Source organism: Hibiscus syriacus, unplaced genomic scaffold (assembly GCF_006381635.1).
Source record: "Hibiscus syriacus cultivar Baekdansim isolate YM2019G1 unplaced genomic scaffold, ASM638163v2 tig00116989_pilon, whole genome shotgun sequence".
Taxonomy (NCBI): domain Eukaryota; kingdom Viridiplantae; phylum Streptophyta; class Magnoliopsida; order Malvales; family Malvaceae; genus Hibiscus; species Hibiscus syriacus.
The window spans coordinates 8,674,050-8,696,619 of NW_024063508.1; the positions used below are offsets into that span (position 1 = coordinate 8,674,050).

Genomic DNA, 22,570 nt, shown 5'->3' on the forward strand with positions numbered 1-22,570 from the left:
ACTACTAAAGGTATTTGGTTCTGACATTTTACAAGTGGTTTCTTGACACATTGAAAGACATTTAATAATTTCTCCAAAATATTTCGACAATGGTAACCCCCTCAAAAACGTTGCTCAAGTTGATCCAGCATTTTTCAGGTTTCTGGGTTAGTTCTTTTTTTCTTTGACTCTTAGTGCTTTATGTTCTTTTGTTTTTCCTTTTTATTGTTCTATTGCATTATCTAACACATTATATTTATTATTTTAGTAGGACTAAAGAGTTTGCATACTTCTTCCTTCTTTGCATTTTAGGCTTTCTTATCGCCTTTGCTAGTACTCAAACTCTGATACGAACTGTGGAAGACTACTTGGTAAAGTGAGTTTTAAAGAGTACAAGATCGATTTAGTTGCCTCTCGTTGTGTTACTTTCTTGGAGTGACTTGTGAGGTTTATTACTTAGTTGAATTTTCTTTATTTTGAGTGTTATGATTTTAGGATGGGCGACAATAACAAAAAGACACTTATGGCTATCTTAGTCGCACTTGCCCGACTCACGACTCAAGTTGAAAGATTTGATGAAACCATGAGAGGACACCAAGAACCACAACTGGATCTACCAAACCATAATCCAAGACCAAACAATGCTAAACTTTTGGTACCCAGGCGAGAACAACCACGTTTTCAAGCACCCGAACTCTTTACAAAACCAAAGTTCACTATCCCGTCTTTCAAAGGAGACAACGATTCAGACAGGTACATCGATTGGGAAGGAAAAGTTGATCTCATGTTCGTATACCATGACTGCCCCCAAGCTAAACAAGTTCCCCTCATCACCATGCAATTCGAAGGATGCGCTCAAACTTGGTGGATGCAAACTAAGAAAAATATCTGGAACTTCCAAATTCCAAGAATCACTTCGTGGACCGACCTTAAACAAAAAATGAGTAAGCAATTCCTACCGACACATTATACACGAGAATTTAAACTACGACTATACGAACTTCGATAAGGTATAAGTTCAGTTGAAGACTACTATAAGCAAATGAAGTCCTTACTCAATAGGGCTAACATAACCGAAAAAGAAGAGGACATTGTGTCAAGATTCATCATCGGCTTAAACTCAAACATCACTTATCTTCTTGATCTACATGGGTACGAAAACCTTGAAGATACACTAAAGAAAGCAATGACAATCGAAGCACAAATCCAAAGGAGATCATGATTCAGAGAACATTACCAAGGTACTTCATCCTCTTACCAAGGTAATCCTTCAAATTCTTCCTCATCTTCTACTCTACCTTCTCAAAAAAAGTTGAAAGATGGCAAACACTACAAGGAGAAACAACGACCAGCAAAGAATGACACACTTCCATCCCCTAAATATCAAATGAGAATTTGTGAGGAGGTAGGGAAAGATCAAAGAGGCCACTAGTTACAAAAGCCAAAAGAATAATAACCCATGGGAGGTGAGTGAACCTAATTGTGAGAATAAAAGAGTGACTCAAAATCTATGTGTGAGCACAAAAGAATTGAGAGACAACCTTATTTTCAAACACCTTCCATCCTTGTTCGCTTTAGGGAATCAATTGTTTCAATTTCTAACATTAACAAGGATTTTCCTAGTGTGTTTTCATCTTTGTTACAGGATTTTAGAGAAGTGTTAGGTGATCCATCTAACAAATTACCACAGAAAAGAGGAAAACTAAACCAAACCAATCTAATTCAAGGTTCCATCATACCTCATCAAACATATAGTCTCAAAGAAACCAAAGAGTTAGATTTGCTACAAAAAGGCTACATCCAAGAAAGCCTTAGTCATGACGCCATCTTAATGACGAAAAATGACTTGAACAACTCCACATGCTTTATATTTCATGCAAGGGGAATCCATTTAAATGATGAGAAAGTAAAAGCAAAATGATATTGGCCCACACCATCTTTCATCGCCAAGAGTTGTCGAATAGTGGCAGAAAATTCATTAGTATTAAATCAGAGTTCAACAATTTTAGAGGCAATCCACAAAGGTGGAAGAAGCTCAACTCAAAGAAAGATAATTCGACAATTTGCTGCTATGAAGCTGATGGAGTTTTTCTTGTTTTTCTCATAGGCTGGGATGATGCTTCTATGTTCCTTGTCAAGATTGAAGTGATGTTCTCAGGAATCTTAGCTGGTTTCTGAATTTTTTTCTCTACATGGACTTGTGCTCAACTCATCATAGCATATTGCATACTCATCATGGCATATTGCAAATGGAATGTCCACTTGCTAAAAATTTAGGCATAAGTCAAAAGATGAATTTACTAATGATCTACTTCTCACATTCAAAGAAATGATGGTGGAAGAAGATGAGTATGGTTTTTTGGGTTTGTGAAGTTCAAAGGTTTTTTCTTTTTGACTTATATAACAAATAAAAAAACGATAGCAATATGAGAAGCTTCACCACCAAGGTTCTAACATTAGAGAAACATGAGAAAAAAAGAAGCTTTAGGTACCTAGTTTTGAAGAGGTATGTAAGGATAGTTCGGCCATTGTTGTTCTTCCGAGGAAGGAGACATCTTTTTAGACAAACCTACTCATTTTTAGGCAATTTAAGTTTAAGAAACAAAGAGAAAAAGTTAAGAGCAAAAAGAGGAAAATTGTCATCTTCGTAGGAAATCTCACTCATTATTTAACATACCATTTACTTTTCTATTGACTTTTATGTTTTTAAATTGATAGTTAAGTTTAAACTTAAAATGGTTATTGATAATTCCGTAAAAAGACTATGTTTTCTTGCTTTTTACTTAAGTTATTGAGTGTCTAAAAGCCATTGATTTAGCATTCTAGTTGTATTTAGTTGCATTTAGGACATATTTACATGTGGTGGATAAGTTTCTCCAAGGTAAAGTTTATTTGAATAATTTGATGTTGCTGAGAAGAAAGGATGTTTGTTGGTTGTGATGATGCAGGAAATGACTAAGGAAAAACTCATTTTCCGGGACAAATTAATTTGCTAGGGCATGTGGAATAAAAGAAGACGATAGTGAGGAACGAATTTTCTTGCCAAGGCAAGTTTTATCTTGCAAGTCTAAAGCAACACATGGAGAAACTGCTGACGTCACTTGGTCAACTATTCAATTTACCTCATGTGCATCCATGCCCTCATAAAGGAATTTGGGACCACTGTCAACTATCATTTTATTCACGTAAAGGGTATAAAACTGAGGGTATTTAGGGAATTTCCAAGGGAACTAAACCCTAAGAATTCCTCTATAAATATCTTATTATATCTCTTTATAAAAAAGGGGAATTGAAGAGATAATATACCCTAAAAGGAGGTTTGGAGTAGGCGACGACAACAATTCACTTTTTCTACCATTCACACTCGACCGTCCTGGTGCCCTCCATAGCCAGACTTCACTTGAGCGACGGCCAGACCCTCGAGATAGGCTAGTCGCCGGAGTAATCATGGTGGTGGTCCAAATGTCACGACAGAGCTATGTTTTTGGAGTTTTTCTTCCTTTTGTTCTTTATTTCCATATCGATTAAGGGCTTGTACTTAATGACTAAATTTTGGGGTGATATTTACCACACTATAAACTGTTTTATTAAGTGTTGGATGATGCTTTGATGATACTTTATTTTATTGTTAATGAATGATGAAGTTTGTTTATGTTAAATGTTTTTTTGTTCACTGTTTTGAACTTTTTCCTTGACACTGTAAAAGGTTTTGAGAGATTGTCTGATGCCACGACAAAACATTCCTAGTCTTTATAAGAGCTTTTGAGAGATTGTTATTTTTCTAGGAGTTGATACCGAATATTGAGAGAGTTAGGTTAGATCTACGTGAATAAGGGAACTAATCCAGGATGGTGAGGTTCTAATCTGCCTTAGAGATAAGGATAGAGTTTCATTCAACTAAAAAGGGTAAATTCTTAAGTAAGATAGGCCAAAAGATACAGTTTACGCTGAGGGGTATTGTCGCTGCAACAGTTTGACAAACCAAGGGTTGTAGTTGATGCTGAGTAGTATTGTCGTAGAAAAAGTTATAGGGATACTCTAGTAAATCCTGTCGGGCAGCATAGGCATAGCATACTAAATCTTCCTAGACGTAGAATAAATTCTCGCCGTAACTAATCTAACCCAAGTGCTCCTTTAGAAGTCTGATTGTGTGAAGTTTTTCATAATATATTACACTCAACATTTTTATTTGCATTGACAACTTTTATTTGTTTACCTTTGCATATTTTATTTTCCTCGACCAAACTTTTCTGCTCACTTCACTTCACTAATTTTCCGCCACGACAATACTTTTCCATATGTTCATATCTTTTGTTACTGCGTTCTTTTCCTTTTAGACAAGAATATTAGGACTAAATAGTGACACTTAGTTCTGGCTTAGCAAACATCAAAAATTCCAACCAATCCCTGTGGAGAGATAACTCACTTAATATTATATTACTTATATCGATTGTGTATACTTGCACAGATTTGCGTGCCACAACATATACATTTACATGTACGGGATCATGTTTTTGGTGTTGTTGTCAGGGATTGGCAACTAGAGGAATTTTGATAATTTTTTCCATAGTAGCTTTTAGTTTCTTGTCATTTTTTTAGTTAGTTAGTTTTATGTGTTTGTCTTTTCTTATTTTCTTTTATAGGTTATTGTCGTTGCATGACCAGAAGATCTGCTAACAAACCATTAGTATCATTTGAACCTGAGATTAAGCGATTGTTCAGACAAAGGCAACATGCTCGGCATGCCAGAGGCAATATGAATCGACTATAGTTTCAGGCTGATAACCCTATGGAAGATCAGGCAAATCCCAATGTCGCAGCGAATAATATTCCCCAAAATACTGCATGATCAAAAGCGATACGAGATCATATCAATTTTATTCTCGATGATCTCAACCCTGGAATTGTGGCATTGAAAATACAGGCAGCCCACTTTGAAATCAAACTGGTGATGCTCAACATGCTCAATTATATCGGTCAGTTGGAGTCTTGCCTAATATAGATGCTAGACAACATGTATGAGCTTTCCAGGAAGTGTGTTACTCATTTAGGAAACAAGGAGTGCACGAGGATGTGCTGAAGCTAAAATTATTCCCTTACTCTTTGCATGACTGAGCGAGAGCTTGGTTGACTAAAGTCTCATCCGGTTCAATGGAATCATAGGATGCCTTATAAAAAAAAATTTATGCTTCGATATAACCCGCCCAATATGAACACCCACCTTCGCAATGACATTGCAAGTTTTCGCTAAGGAAATGATGAATTTATATACGAGTGTTGGGATAGATATAAAAGTTTGATTTGCAAGTGCACTAACCACTGATTCCACGACTGGACTCAAGTCATCATGTTTTAAAATGGAGTCAACGAACCTACTTGGATGATGTTGGATGCCTCAGGGAATGACACTCTATTTGACAAATCACTCGATGAAGCCTTTTATATCCTCGATCGAATAGCCAAGAATGACTATCAATTCCCATCTGCAAGGCTTGGAACATGCAGGAAAGTGTCTGAGGTATATGAACTTGACGGTAAGGATTCAGTTTCAGTCCAAGTTTCGACTATAACAAATATGTTGAAAAATTTAAAGCATTCTAGCCAAGTGAAAGAAGTCAAGGCACCTAGATCAACATGCATTCTTTGTTGTGGCAATCATCATGAGAGTAAATGCCCAGAAAACCAAGAGTCCATCAATTTCGTGGGCAATTTTAATAGAAGAAACAAAAACCCCTACTCTAATACATATCATTCTAGATGGCGACAACATCCAAATTTTTCTTGGGGTAATCAAGGGAACAACAACAACCATGTAGGAAATTTTAATTGACCACAACAAAATGCCTCTGAACATTCAAGTTTACAACATCAACAGAAGCCTTAGCAAAATAATAATAAGGATTTTGTATCTTCTTCAAATTCTAACTCCCTCGAAGCTTCACTGTAAGAATTTAAGGTCTCGACAAAAGATTTCATGGCTTCAACAAAAACCTTGATACATGAACACTCATCGACAATCAAGAATCAAGGTGCTCTATTACAAAGCCATAGTTCATCATTGATAACGTTGGAGAACCAAGTGGGCCAAATTACCACGGCATTACATTCTCGCCCGCATGGAATCCTCCCTAGTGATATTGAGGTCACTAAGTGTGCCTATACTTAGGAGTGATACCCAAATTAATCTTGATGACAAGTTAGGGGAAAGAAGCAAGAAATTTCTCGCCAATGCACAACATAGGAAGAACCAGAAAGTAAAGCTGAACATGCTGAATAAGAAGATTTGCTTAAGGAGAAGGAAAAAGACGAGGGGTCAACAAGTAATTCAATGATGGCGAAAAATGTTTTGCAACGGAAAAAGTTTTACCTCCACATTTAAAATATGTTTATCTATATAGTGTTGATACTTTACCAATTATAATTTCTACTAGTCTAACCCCCGAGCAAGAGGGTAGTTTGTTGAATGTTTTGTCACAACACAAAAAAGCTCTCGGGTGGACTATGACAGACTTGAAGGGAATCATCCCTACCATATACATGCACAAGATCCATCTAGACGAGTGTTATAGAAATTTTGTGAAACCCCAAATAAGACTTAATCATATAATAAAAAAATAGTGATGAAGGAAATCATCAAATGGCTCGATGTTGGGGTGATATATCCAATATCTGATAGGTCTTGGGTCAGTCCAGTTCAATGTGTACTGAAGAATGGTGGCAAGAGAGATTATCTTGTTTGAAAAGTGTTTTTCTTCTTCTTTTATTTTCAAAATTCTGAAAATATCAATTAGAAGAGTTTTGAAAAATGTTTAATCAAAGATTTAAAAATATTGCCCCTTTTTATGTTTTACAATTGACAAATCATAAAACTAGAGCTTATTGGATAGCAAAGAATTAATTACACTATTAATCCTTCAATAAATTATAGCTATCTGACAAGTGTCAAGATTAAAGCTATCTTTGGGGAATGATTAAGTAAGAAAAGGATAAAAAGTCTCAGGTTATTGTGTTTGGTCAAAGGTTTGGCATTCTTGTTTCTTTGATGTTCACTAATTTGATGGGGTAGCTTGTATGATCCTCTACTGGAAGTGTTCTCCGACTCCCAGCTCTCATGGTCATACTCGGTTTGTACAATGCCTTATCAAGGAATTTGAACAATTGCCTTAGCTGCACAATTTTTATAATCGAACTGCCTTTTCAGGTTTTCAACTCAAATACTTCTTTGGTTTCAAGACGTTATTCAGAATTTACATCTTGAGCCCTCTTTGTTATTTTTCTCTATCATGCATTAAAGATTTTAGAAAACCTTTTGCAAATAATGATTAATCATGATGTGCGGGATGAAATCTGAAGATAGTCTCTTCTGTTTAGAAATCAATGTATGATTAGAAAGGACTTTTAAGGCACGTAATGTAGGCCATGGTTCATGGTTATAAAAGAAAAGAATAAATAGGCCCAAACAAGTGTTTGCGGGTAATTGAATCAATAATCAATTCATTCTGATGCCTTCAATCTTGTATTACTTAATTTGAATCTGGTCGTATGTATCTTTCTCTTGATACTCCATGATCTTCGAGTTAAGTGATTCTGGAATGATTGGGTTTGATCAATCACATAGCTTGATGCGTCATTTGACATGTAATTCCTTACATGTGCTTATTTTCTTCTTTTTCTTTGTTATTCTCTCTTTCTTTTGATTGGATCTTTGCACTTGGAATTTGGTTCACCTTTCGGTATCTCATTTGAATCAATGTCTTCACTCATGCAAGTAGATTTCCTCCACCTTGCCCCTCAGTGTGGAGGGTGATCCTTGGTTAGGTTTGAATCAGAAGAAAACATGATTTAGGCTTAAATGGGGACACAAGGGATATATTTTCTCCTTTTGTGAAGGGATGAAGAAAGAAAGTCGTTCATCATTTTATATACAGAAGTCCTCACAGAAGAGGTATCTCAGGGGGTAGATTTTCAGGATTAATTTTTATTCATGAAAAAATGTAATTAATGCATGATAGAATTATTTTGAATTAATTCTATTTTATGATTCTTGCTCCCATAAAATTTTGTCCCAAAAATTAGCTTTCCTTGCCCCAGCTTCGATCTTGAGCTTCGGAGAGATATTCATTGAATTCCAAGATATGATTCCAAAGAACTTCTCTTGTTTGAAAATAGTTTTTCTTCCTTTGGATTTTCAAAATTTTGAAAAATATCAAAAGAGTTTTGAAAAATATTGCCTCCTAATTTTCACAATTGAAACAAATCATAAACAGGAGTTAATTGAATATCAAAAAATCAACTGCTCTTTTAATCTTTGATAGCTGCAAATCTTTGACAAATATCAAGATCGTAAAGGTTGGTTCAGAGGTTGGCTACCTAAATTCTATCATTGATTCGGTCACCTTAAAGATTATGGCCTGCCTCTCTTTCTCGGTTTGGCATTTTGATTGGAGGCAGACAAAATGAAACAAGTAGCATAGCCAATTGCTAGACCTTTTAGAACACTTTTGTTTCAATTATCTGAAATCATCTATTTGTTCAAGCTCCATAGACTCCTCTAGTCAAGGTAGTACAAAAATATCGGTCTAAAAATTAGATTCTGAATGCTCGTATGAAGTCGACTATAACAGGTGTTCATCAACTCCCTTAGTCCATATTCACTGAAACTCCTTATTTAGTAAATTTAATTTGATTTGCCATTGTCTGGCTAGCTGAATCTTATCAATAAAGCCAGGGCATTTAACCAATTGCTCTAGACGGACAACTCAAGCTTTATTGTGCATATATATTATAATCACCTTTATCAGGCTAGTTGAAGGATTCATGTCATCACAAATCCTTCGACTTGACAATCACAGTAGAGCATACACCGAATTGTTGAGTACCCGATCAATGTCATAGTTTGAATATAATTTATTCATAAAGCCAGGGCTTTCGAGTTTCCTCTATAACCAATTGCTTTAGCAGAATAGCTCAGCTTTATTGTATATTATATATATATATATATATATTTACATATATATTTGTTGGGTAAACGGTTTCTATTTCTTAAGCTCATTGAGGAGAACCTGTTAAGTCTAGGTGTTTGTTGAAGGTCAGAAAATCTCATCGTTAGAGTTCAATTCCCAAGTAACTGACCTAAACTAGATTCACCCACTCGACCATTCTATCTGAGAAGATCATGATCATCATTGAACTTCATCAATAGAAGTAGAACCAATTAACCTTGTAATCTCATATGTCAGTTGCCCATTTTGCCTGCTCAATCTCTGTAAGAGAAGGGTATATATTTTGGTGTATCTCTGGAGTATGATCAAGGGGTCCTTGTTTTTCAAGATTCAATCTCGTCATTTGTCAAAGATTTACAACCTCAATTATTAAAAATTAATTAAAATGATATTCAAAGAATTTCAAGATTGAAATTTGCTCATTGTTCATTTCCTAAGAAGGAAGTATTTTATTGAAAATATTTAAACATCAAATGACTTACAAACATTCACGCATAAGAAAAATAATGTCAAACAAGATGACATGCATGATAATGCAATAAAAACTTCTGATGGATGCCTCAGCATAATCTGATCAGAATGCCCCCACTACACATTGATTGTCAATGCCCATGAATCGATCAGATCTTGGACCTTGCACCTCAATGCCCCACATTTCTCAGTGGTATGCCCTGAGCTCCCAATATGATAGTTGTATATGGCGTTAATAGCATGGCCTTCAGGATATGAGGCCTCTTTTGGTTTGGATTGAACTGGAGTCGTAAGGTTCTTCTCAACTAGCGTTGGGAGCAATTCCTCATACGTCATTGGGATTGTATTGATGCGAGAATGCCTTAGGAGGTTTATTCTGGTATGAAGGTTTATGTTCAAGTGAACATCTTATACTCAATGCCTTTAGGTTTTATTGGTAGAAAAAATGTTGGTGTGATTTTATTGGGTCAGTATGACTTCTTGTGTCATGAAAAGGATAAAAACAATGTTTCAAAATCTCCAAGAAAAGTAATGTCAAAAATTGGTCATTCGGTAGTGACCATGAATTATTTAGGGTAAAGAATCAAGAGATTTGTTTTTAGACATGATAAGAAAGGTCTAATCTTGTCATATGTCAAAAATCCATAATTCTTGAAGAATTAAAAGAATCTGTAATTCATTTGATATTCAAAGAACTAAAGATTTAAAAATCGCTCAATTATTCAACCTTAGAAGATAGCATAAATTCAGTCGTTTAAAATATTAAATAAATATGAAAGACATAACAAAAACGGGTTCAAACAAAATAATGCTCTCGATGAAAATGGTAGATGTAATGCCCTCATTTGTCTTTGATTGTCCATGCCTCTGAATCTATCAGGTTCTGGATCTTGCACTTCAGTGTCTTACAGTTCTTAGAGGAATGTCTGGAGCTTCCTACACAAGATCAACATCATAGCCCTCAGGATATGAGGACTCTTTTCTCATATCATCCTGGAATGTTAAGTCTTACAACCAACTAAACAAGCTCCCACTGTATTGATTTCAACTTCTTGCTTCTATGTGGTGTCACGTGGTTAAGACCACTTTATAGAATCCTCCATGAAATGTTTGTATGAAAACGCTTAAATATGAAATGTAAATGAAAATGCAGTTGCAAAAATGTTTATCCCAACGATGAATATCGTAGAATAATTTTCACCAGTGATAAAAAGCTTTCACATTACAAGACAATCCACTTTACAGACATGCATTCAATTAGATAGCTGAGTCCGAAGTGGACCATTGTTTCGTTTTAGATCCTTTTCTTTGAAAATGATGCCCCTCAATGCTCTATAACCTAACTCGGTTTATACCCCTACGGTGGTGAAGTCGGTGCGTCGCTCCTTAATAACTAGCGATGAAATGATTGTAGATGATAATCTACTACTGGATTACTCTTTGGCTCAATGGATCATCGTTTTAGTCTTGAATGTTGCAAGATCTTTGATCTCACTACTTCATCTTGTATCTTTTTATTTGGAACTGATGCCCCTCAATGCTCTGTAAACTAACTCAGTTAATGCCTCGGCGGTGCTGAAGCCAGTGCGTCAATCCTTGATGACTAGCGATGACATGATTGTAGATAAGACTCCACTGCTGGATTACTCCTCGAATCAGTGGATCATCATTTTAGTCTCGAATGAAGCACGATCTTCGAGCAGGTCTCATTCTTGTACTCTGAACTTCTTTTATCCTTCGGTGTATATCGTGTATGCAACTGCTTGGTTGAAAACTTTTATCTCTTCTTGTGATGATTTTCTCTCGAATATCCCCTTGCGGATAAATATTTTTCGCATTATATTATGACGATGCAAATGCAATGCACAAATGATGAAAAATGATATAAACAAAGAAAAGAAATAAGTTAGTATACACAAACAAAAGAAAATAAATTAGTTAATACAGGTAAGACAATCGATGTATATAAAAATGTTATTCAAAGATGAATATAACACCTACCCTGCCATGATATCTACCCGAGCATGCTTTAAATAGATAACAATCCTACTTGGACATGCTTTCTACCCACAATGATCTATTTTCAAGAATTGGTCTTAACGCATGGTATCTAGTTCGCATGCTTTTATTCAAAAAAGAAAGCAAATTCTACGAACTTAAAGCAAAAGATAAGGGTTTAGAAACGCTCATACTTTGTGTACACTTATTTTGGGTACCTATTGACAAACAAATGTTCGGTATGTCTATACCTAGGGTGATCGTTGTATGGTTCACTATATGCATGGTTTTGGCTCTAACAGGAAAAGGGTACTCGAATTGTCCTTGATGTCAGTACCCCTTGGGCTGCCAGACCCTCGATCCTTACCCATTACAGGTTTCGAACGAAACGAGTTCAATTCGAGGGGATTCACTGCCTTATACCCATACAAGGAATAAATCCCTACGAAGGTATAAGGTATGTATCCCATAGGTTATTTGCTAAAACTCATACGAAGAATAAATTCTTACGATAGTAAAGCATTCACCCCGAATAACTTGGATTGAAGCTCATGTCTAGAGCTCATGTTATGCGAATGCACGTGATGTGTGTGAGGAGAAACGTACCTACCTTTGACTCAAAAACGAAAAAGAGATAAAACTCAACAAAATCTTGGATCGATCTGAAAGCAAAAATTCAAATGTTAGTATGATAGTTAAAAATGAAGCAATTTAAAACTTCAATAAACAGATCATAAGTTAACTAAAGACTCGAACTCATAATTTCCACCAAGACGACAATGTATAAGCGACTTACAGCCTGACTCTCTAAAAATAGTCCTCAGCAAAGTCGCCAAGCTGTCATAACCATTTTTTTAGGTGGAACAATTATTTATTGTTTCAAAAATAGTTATGATTTTAATTTGGAAAATTCGGTGATTTTAGATTAATTGGAATTAAATTGAAAATGAGTCGCCATCAACCTTTGGGTTAGGTAGGTCGGATACCTAAAAACTTCTTTTAAAACAATTTTAAGAAAAATCATTTTTTAAAGAGAAAAATTAGTCTGCGTTACTAGAGGTTCATTTTAAAGGGTTCAGGAGTCGGTTACACGTGGGGAAGGATTAGCACCCCCACAACACCCAAAATTGGTACAGTGTCGCTTACACGTTATCTTAAATGGTGGAAATAATAAATTGGATATAAAGTTAAATTATGATTCATTTATTGAAGTTTGATTAATTTGCTTCGAATTAATTAATTAGAGAAAAATCTTTAACTTGAAAAGAAATCTCGAGATTAGCAATCCTCTGTCGGGAAAGCTATTTTGAATATTTCTTATCCATAAAGAATATTCCAGCTTTGATAAAATATGAATCGAATATAAAATGAAAATCGATATTTTCATAAAATAAATTATCACATAAAAATCATTAGATCATAACCAATTTAATTCGTAAAACAAACTAGATTTATTTCAAGCTCTCATTTTGTTCAAACGTCGTATCAGATTGTAGCACTTCGATCAAGTGATACTTTCCACGACCGTTCTACAAATACATTCTTGAAACTATTCAAATAACATTAGTATTTAAGGAAATATAAAAGAAACACATATGAAGTAAAATAAAATATTTACAACATAAAATAACAATATTTACAATATGTACATACATAGGGGATTGAAATGAAAACAAATAAATATTACAAACCAAATTACAAATGAGAAAAAAGTAAGTATTTGAAATTATAAAGGACCAAAATAGCAAACACATAAACTCAAAGGACCAAAATAGTACAAATTGGAATTTAAAAGACTAATATGGCCAAACATAAACTTAAATGGCTAAAATAATAAAAACATAAACTTAAGGGTCTAAAATGGCAAAAATAGAATCTTAGAGGACTAAAATGATAAAATAGAAACTTAGTGACTACAACAGTAATTACAGATAAATCAGAGCCCAGGTAGCAAATGTCAAATAATACAGGAACCAGAAATGTAAATAATCTATTAACAATTTTGGGGACTAAAATGAAGCCAAAAATGAACACTGCGGGGTAAAATAACAATTAACCCTAATAATGTAATAATATAGAAAATAATGACTAAAATGAAATATTCAAAAATATCTCAACCAAAATCAAACAACAACAAGAATAGTATAATACATAAACAATGACTAACATATAAAAATTGAAACATAAGAGCTCAAATTAAAATGTTATAAAGTTCATTAATGGCCAGAATAAGATTGTTACAAACAAAGGGGATCTGAACAGAAATTATCCCTTAAAACCTCGAAAAAACACGGGGGCAGGAAACTACGTCGTTTTGATTAGGATATTTAATCCCTAAAATCACGCCTAAGCCCTAATTCCCCTTCATTTGCTTTGTTTCTCAAATAGAGAGGAGAGAGAGAGAGAGAGAGAGAGAGAGAGAATCATCAGATTCTCTCAACTCTCTCCTCGCCAGGGAGGAGGCCGTCGTTCGTTGGTGACAACCCACGACGGCTGACAAAATGGCCGAAGGGAGTAACCAGTTTCAAAAGCCTCCCCTCCTCGCACCAACCCGAATCCTTAACTCCCTTAAGCTAAAACCCAACTTAATACCCTAGATCTAGGTTTTTATACCTTCAAAGACTTGGAAAAATGGCGACCCTTCGGCTACCCAACGAGCTCCGAACGCAAGTATGATCATCTCCTTCTCTCTTTGCTTTTTTTTTGTTTGATTCGAAAAGATTTTGGTTTCAAGCTTCTCTTTTTTTCTCTCTTCTGTTTTTTCTCTCCCTAAGGTCTCTCTTTTAAAATGGTGGTTGCATGTTTATTTTTTTGTTTGGTGAGATGATGATGGATTTAGGTGAAATTATCCTGGATTTTTTGGGGTTATGATTGCTTTTTTTTTTGACTGGTGATGATTCGGTGGATGTTGGGTGCACTGTTTGTAGGTGGATGATGACGAGGATTGTTAGTGGTGGCTCGGTGACACGGTAGCGGCTCGTTGGTGGCTCGGAGGCTGGCTCACACTCTAATGGGAACGCGTTCCTCAGACGCGTCGGTGGACAACTTAGATTCTGCTTGTTGGTGGTGTTGGAAACAATTTAGGGTTTAAACCTTAATTTTGCTTGTGGACCGGTTCGGGTCCTCTCCAGGTCAAGTCTGGATGTTAGGCTTCTGGGTTTGGGTTAGTGTAATGTTGGGTCACTGGTACTGGGCTTGTTGTAATCTGTTTAGGCTTGTAGTGGCCTGCAAAAGTTGTAAATTAATACATTAATAATAATAATAATAATAATAAATAATGATCTTATTATAAACCCGAACAAAAACGGGTGTCTACAGCATCCTTTCATGCCTTTGATACACTTTTATACATTTCATTTATGGCATCATTTCATACAAATATGCATTGTTTTACAATATATAAATATATCATCCCTTCATTTCACAATACATTAAAATTCCTTTATTATTTTATTCATCAGTGTTTAACGTTTGTCTAACTAGCATAATTGAAAACTTTCTGCCAAATGCACAGCTAGGCCATTATTCTTTTACTCAATGGCACTTAATCATTCATCTAACCGACATAATTGACACCTTTCTGTCAATTGCTCAGCTAGGCTTCAAAGACACTTAGTCTTTCATCTAACTGGCATAAATGACACCTTTATGTCATATGCACAGTTAGGCCTCTTGATCTTTTATTTTAGAGTAGTCTCTACTCTATTAATCATTCATCATATCAATTAACCATTTCCACCATTATACATTCTATGGTTTATACTCATACTGTCAATGCAATAATACCTCAATTTTCTTTTTATAATTTACATGATTTACTCATCCAATACAATTACGACAATTCACCCTTTTATTATGAACTTCTGACAATTTCATCTTTTACGGAATCTTTCAATTCAATAAGTATTCCATTATATACATCCCTAGTGCTAATATAATCATTTATCAACCATTTCTAAAATCTATGTGGTTTGTATACCCATTACTAATAAAAGATCCATTTCCTTATTATGTAGTTCTTATGTGTATACCCATATGTTTCCCATATGGAAATTCATACACATTGTATGAATTTCTTGTCCTTTAGGACTCAAGATGTCCAATACAGAAATTCATACACTTAGTATGATTTCTTAACATTTTAGCGTACGAAACGCCCTATCTGAAATTCATACACTTAGTATAATTTCTTAACATTTTAGCGTACGAAACGCCCTATCTGAAATTCATATACTTCGTATGATTTCTTAACATTTTAGCGTATGAAACAACCTATCTGAAATTCATACAATTAGTATGATTTCTTAACATTTTAACGTACGAAACACCCTATCTGAAATTCATACACTTAGTATGATTTCTTATATTTTGCACACTTGGTGCCCTTTGGAAATCACCAATTTACATTAATAAGTAATACAAATAGGTCTATCGTAACATATGCGTACATATTTAAATGTACTCACCTGACTTTCCTTGCTAAGCACCCAAAGAGTGAGGCAGATTATTCTGGTATTTTGCCTTTGCCCTTTTTTTTGCTTGACTCGGAAGCTTTGTTTCGATTTGACTCAAGCATCCATTAAAACATGTACCATACCCAAAGTTAGTATATTTTCTAACCATTATACTTAAACAATGATCAAAAGGATATATCATTAACTTTCTATAACAATATCAGTCTATTTTTAACCTTTCTGGCTCTATAGTATCGATACCCCTATCATGATATCGATACTACTATACTATGGTACCAATACCCCCTTCTGGTATCGATACCAATTTTTTATTCGATGTTGCTTGGTATCGATACCCTTACTATGGTATCGACACTACTATATATTACGGTACCGATACCCTTTCCGATATCGAAACCATTTTAGATTCAATGTAAAGTGGTATCGATACCCTTACCATGGTATCGATACTACCTTGTCGGTATCGATACTGATTCAAACAGTATCAATACTACTCAGGTATTTTATTCTATTTTATCTTATAGTATCGGTACTGTTCTTAGCAGTACCGATACCCCTGCCCAGAATTTCTAGTTTTCAACTCGATTTTCATCCCAAAGTGGTCAATTCTCATTATATTTACACCATACAATAGTACTAAACTCTTCCTTAATTATCCATACTAACATTCCTTCATTTATCCTCTTAAAACATCTAAAATCATTCATGAACATTCAATTCCAAGAATCAAACCATTTTTTTCTAATATGTTCTTAATCCCATCTAATACTTCTAATATCTCATTTACCTCTATGACAAATCAATTCTACCAATAAACCTCAATAAACACTTATATTTTAACATATCACTTCAAAACCCATTTTTTAAAAATTTCCCATATTTCCTCCATTTCATAGTTTTAACCTTCTTTAATCCTTCATTAAGTGTACATATCACTTAACGTTACCAAAGCAACCCATAATTTATAGAAAGAACTAGATAATGGAAGTTTACCTTATACCATGGAGGATAGCACCACTCATGTGAAGGAGAAGAAGAAGAAAAGAAATGCTTCACTTTACTCTTTTTCCCTATTTAAAATCCCTAACTATGATATATTTTTAAATTCCTTTATCTTCTTGAAAGACCAAAATGCCCTCTTACTTTATCATGTGATACACTTTAGTCTAAATACTATTACAGTACCTTCTCATCTTTTATTATTTACTCGAATGCATCCTCATATTTTTAAATCCTTTCAATAAAGTCCCTAATTCAATATTTGGGGTATTACACTCCTAATGATGCACAACTTAATTATACCACCACTGAAAAAGAATTGTTTGTCGTAGTCTTCACTTTTTATAAGTTTAGGGTATACCTTATAGTAACTAAGGTCATTGTACATACAGATCACTATATCATTAAGTACCTATTAAATAAAAAGGATGCAAAGCCTATGCTTATTAGATGGATACTCTTGCTGCAATAATTCAATTTAGAGGTGAAGGATAAGAAGGGTACTGAAAACCATGTAGCAAATCACTTGTCTAGGCTAGAGAGAAAAAATATTTTTCATGACATGAAGGATATTTAGAAGGATTTTCATGATGAGAAAATTTTATTTGTTGCGGTAGTGTCGTGGTATGCTAACATAGTTAACTTTCTTGTTAGTGGTATTATGCCTCCGGAATTATCTAGTCAGGGCCGAAAAAAGTTCATACATGATGTACACTACTATTATGGGATGAACCCTTCCTATTCAAACAATGTGGTGACCAAATATTTTGGAGGTGTGTCCCCAAATAAGAACACAAGGAGATCTTTTTTCATTGCCATACATCCCCGTGTGGAAGGCACTTTGGTGGGATGAGGACTACTGCAAAAGTCCTCCAATCTGGCTTCTACTAGCCCACCTTATTCAAAGATGCGCACTACTTCTATAAGTCATGTGATCATTTCCAACGCACTGGGAATACATCGAAGAGAAATTAGATGCCATGGCAAAATATTTTGGAAGTTCAACTCTTCAACGTATGGGGAATTGATTTTATGGGACCCTTCTCATCATCCTTTGACTATTTGTACATACTTTTAACTGTGAACTATGTGTAGAAATGGGTTGAAGCCGTGGCAACACCACGTAATGATTCCAAGACTGTACTAAAATTCTTGCACAAAAATATATTTACTCATTTTGGAGCACCACGAGAAATTATCAAGGATGAAGGTACTTATTTTGACAATAAATTAATTGCCAAGGCGGTGCAAAGGTACGGGGTACGCCATAAAATTTCCATGGCATAACATCCCTAGAAAAATGGATAGGCTGAGGTTTCCAACCGAGAGATCAAGAAGATATTTAAGAAGGTGGTCAACCCCAAACAAAAAGATTAGTCACCAAAGCTCGATGAGGCATTGTTGGCATATCGCAAGGCATTTAAAACTCCACTTGGGATGTCTCCATTCAAGTTATTCTATGAAAGATTATGTCACTTGCTCGTGGAACTAGAACACAAGGCATTCTGAGCCATCAGGAAACTTAATATGGATTCGCAGCTTGCTGAAGAAAGGCGATTACTGGAGCTAAATGAGATAGACAAATTTAGAGCTCAGGTGTATGAGAATGCACGTCTTTACAAAGAAAAGATGTAGAAGTGGCACGACAGCAAAATTTTGCCTCGACAATTCTTTCTGGGCCAACAAGAACTGCTCTATAATTCAAGGCTCAAGTTGTTCCCAAACAAGATGAAGTCCAGGTGGTCAGGACCGTTCATAGTACATCAAGTACATAGTCATGGCATAATTGAAATCACAAACTTGGATAATGGGAAAACTTTCAAGGTGAATTGTCAAAGACTGAAGGCGTACAATGGAGTACCAATCTTGCGAGATAAATTGGTGTCGCTACTCCACGACGCTCAAGAGTTTGCTCATTTTACCTGAAAAAGTTTTTGTTGCCTAGGCAACATAATTTGCATTTTGTACACAAATAATTTTTCTTTATCTTATTCTACATGAGTTTTTTATTTTATTTTCTAATATTATCTCTTTCGGTCTTTGTACACGTGGCAGCATAGGCTAAAACTCATACATGGAGGGAAACAAAACCCTAATAAACTATTTATGTAGCACTTTTGAGAGGCAAAAATCTTTTCCTTTAATAAGTTTATTCCTTTTTATCATGTCATAAATATTTTGTATTAATTACTATATCTTTCTTTTTCTCTTTTTACTTATTTACCCCCAGAAAACCACCCACTAACCTACCATTTTCTATAAAATCGCCTACTTTACTCTTCCCTTTCACCGTTTCTCTTTCACTCACTTTCTTCTTCATCTTTTGTTTTGTTTTTGATTTTTAATCTTTCCCGAAAACCTCCATTTTTTTCATCTAAAATCCTTTTTCTTTCCATTAAACTTGTCATGGCTCGATCCAAGTCAAACTTTGGTGCTTCCACCTCGTCTGCCGCTGTAAAAACCTTCCAGCGATTCCAAAGTACTGAGGCCGAGAACAAATTTAAAGCGTTGCAGAAACTCCAAGTCTACCTGGAAGACAGCTTTGTATTCCCTGAGGCCGACGAGGAACCTTTTAGGCATGAGGTGATGGATATTATCCGAAAACACCACTAGGAGAAAGTTACCCGACACTCGAAGGTGGTGGCGCCAGCGCTGGTCTGGGATTTCTATGCGCATCTGGGAAACCCTTCCTAGCAAGATGTTTATGTTCGAGGGAAGTTCATACGATTCACTCCCTCTACCATCAATCGTTATTTTAAACTCAGCAAAGTTGAGAACCACTATAAAAAAATTTATTGCCGAAGTCGACTCTAAAACTTATGATGATGTGTTGGAAGACCTATGTTTTGGTTGGGCAAAATTTGAATAGAACACCCCTAACCGAAAGTGTGTCAATCATCGTGCCCTAAAGCCAGTCACGAAGCTATGGAACCACTTCTTAAAGGGCAAGCTAATGCCCACGTCTTACAAAACAATTGTGTTTCTATGGTGAATAATGTTGCTCTATTTCTTCATCTATGGGCGATCGATTGATGTGGGCGAAATTATATTCGAACAGATCCATGAGTGTGCCAAACTGGCGAAAGGTAACTTACTTTTTCCTAATCTAATTATGGCTTTCTGCAGGAAGAAAAAGGTCTCTGAGGAGCCCTTAGAAGAGATTATCAAATCCAAGGATGGCATAACCAAGAAGAAGGTACCTGAGCTAATGAGTTTCGATGATAATGCTCTGGGTGAGGGGTTAGAACATGGTGCAAAATCAGTAGCCACGACAAGAATGGCGGTTGTGGTCACCGAGAGTCGGGAGACAAGGGAGCAGCTAGAACACTTAGAAGGTCACATGCGAACCTTCTTCAATTATGTCAAGGCAAGGATGCCCAACTGAACGCCTTCTTCAAGGAATTCTTATTAGTTACCAATAAAGACCTACCGCCTTTTCTTGAGGAAATATTACGCAAGAAAATCCCCACAGGCGGCAACACATTTTTCACCTTGGCACAAAATGTTCAGCCCGATTCCCCAGTCAATGTCGCCCCACTCACCACACATGCCTCTCCAATCCATGAAGAAGGCCAAGGCCAAACGGATACGTACCTCAGCTTGACCTCTTCCTCCTCAGAGCACACTAAGAAAATTTCGTCTGAATTTTTCAAAGCCAAATATTTTGCCTCAGGCACAATTTTTTATAAACCAGTTGATGAACAAGGCCCTGAATAGCCCCCAGATTTGAACAATGAACCGATTGTTGCAACCAAATCTAGACAACCCTTACACGTACATGCTGAGACCTCTCCAACTGATGAGATTTCACCACCAGACAGTCCTCCCAGGACCCATCATCGCCTCAAGCGCTCAGTTGTTCGTATTGTTATACCATCTCCATCATCGCTTCCGTCATAAGAAACAGGATTTGTCATCCCTTCTTCTCTCAAAAGACGCCAAACCCGAGCGTCCAGCAGAACTACCCCACCACAATAAGATACAATTTTCCATTTGCATTTGCATCACATTTTAGAGTAATTACTTTACCATTTTCATGCATTGAGGATAATGCATCCCTCAAGTTTGGGGGAGGTCTTGTGCTTCACACTTAGTTACTTGCATTGATAATGATTGGTAGAAATAATTGTTGTCATGCCATGTTTTATATTAGGATAGTTGTTTCGAATAAGTTGAGGATGTCTGATGATGAAAGCAATTTTTTATTGCCTAGGACAAAAGTATTTTACATGGCTGTTGAAGGATAGAACTGACCTTAGTACTTGACTCTTTGTGATCCTGTTAACACAATTGTATGGTTTCTTTGCTTAAGGTAGTTAGAAAATTTTTAGAAAAGAACTTTTTGTGCGTTGTGGCTTTAAATAATCGAAAAGATTAAGTTGGACTCCTTAGTGTTTTAAATTGTGTTGAATTGCAAATAAATGCTCTGGCATAACTGTAGAGGGACACTCCTCTGTGCGACTGCATGATCGGGAAACTCCCTTAAATAAATGGTTGCCTCGACACATGAGTGAATAAAAGCAATCACGGGATGACTCTACCTGACTAGCTCGGGGTGGAAGGTATGCTCCATTTCACCTAGAGTGTGGGACACTAGATGTGATGAGCTGACTCTCCTCAAAACAATGAAAAAAAATGAAGGAAAAATATTTGATGTTACATGTTGAATAAACAAGAGTGAAATTGTGTTTAATAAATAATTTTATGCCTCAGCAAACTAGAAGAACTTACCTAGGTGTTTTCTAATTTTGTTAACAATAGACTAAATACAATCACACACACACTGTCAAAAAGTCCTGACCTAGGGAAGGGTACTTGACTATTATATTACTTGCATCAATTGTATACTTGCATAAATTTGTGTGCCATAACACATACATTTACACACGATCAGCTATTGATTAGAACTTTAATTATCTAGTTTCACCAAAAAATACTTTACGTTCTTAAACGAAAAATAATATATTTTTAAGTATTTATTTGTAATATAAACTTTTTTTAAAACTTTTGTTGTTTAGTTTAATCCCTTCTTTTCTTTGCATGTTAATTAGTTAACAATTGATTTCATTTAAAAATTGGAAGTATTACATTTTGAACATTTTGACTTTTACTCATTTTTCAATATATTCCTTGATTTCAAAATAATTTCTTTTTTAAAAATTCTTTTCAATTTGATCATCAATTAAAATTTGATTTCATATGAATTAGATTGAGAGTCTAATCTAAGTATTCTCTACTCATTTTTTCTCTTAATTTATGGTAATGATTTTTTTTAGAATTTAAACAATGGATGTCAGGCGGTACAGAATCAAGTAATGAAACATGATAGTGATCTAGAGTGGGCATCTTTTCCAATCGGTCAGTCACCATGCTAGATTCTCGTATGACCTAAAAAAAACTCTGCAAACCATGCTTGATTTTTAAATAACAGAGTTGACTTTTAACATAGGAAGAGGGTTGAAGTATGCCCTCGGGGCAAGGACTAACTTCATGACTTCTATACAATCTAATTGCACTTGGAGTAGTTCAAAACTGTGGGTCCATACCACTTGAAGACAATGTAGAGGCTCCACCTGTATAGTCTAATTGCACTTGAAGTCGTTCAAAAGGGTGGGTCCATGCCACTTGAAGAGTAATGTAGAGGCT

The 22,570-nt window shown here is 35.5% G+C and overlaps 1 pseudogene; it reads right to left on the reverse strand.

Moving 5' to 3' along the window:
• LOC120193161 overlaps positions 1 to 19,244 on the reverse strand; it is a 48,591-nt pseudogene extending 29,347 nt beyond the window's left edge.
• Positions 19,245 to 22,570: the final 3,326 nt, after the last annotated feature.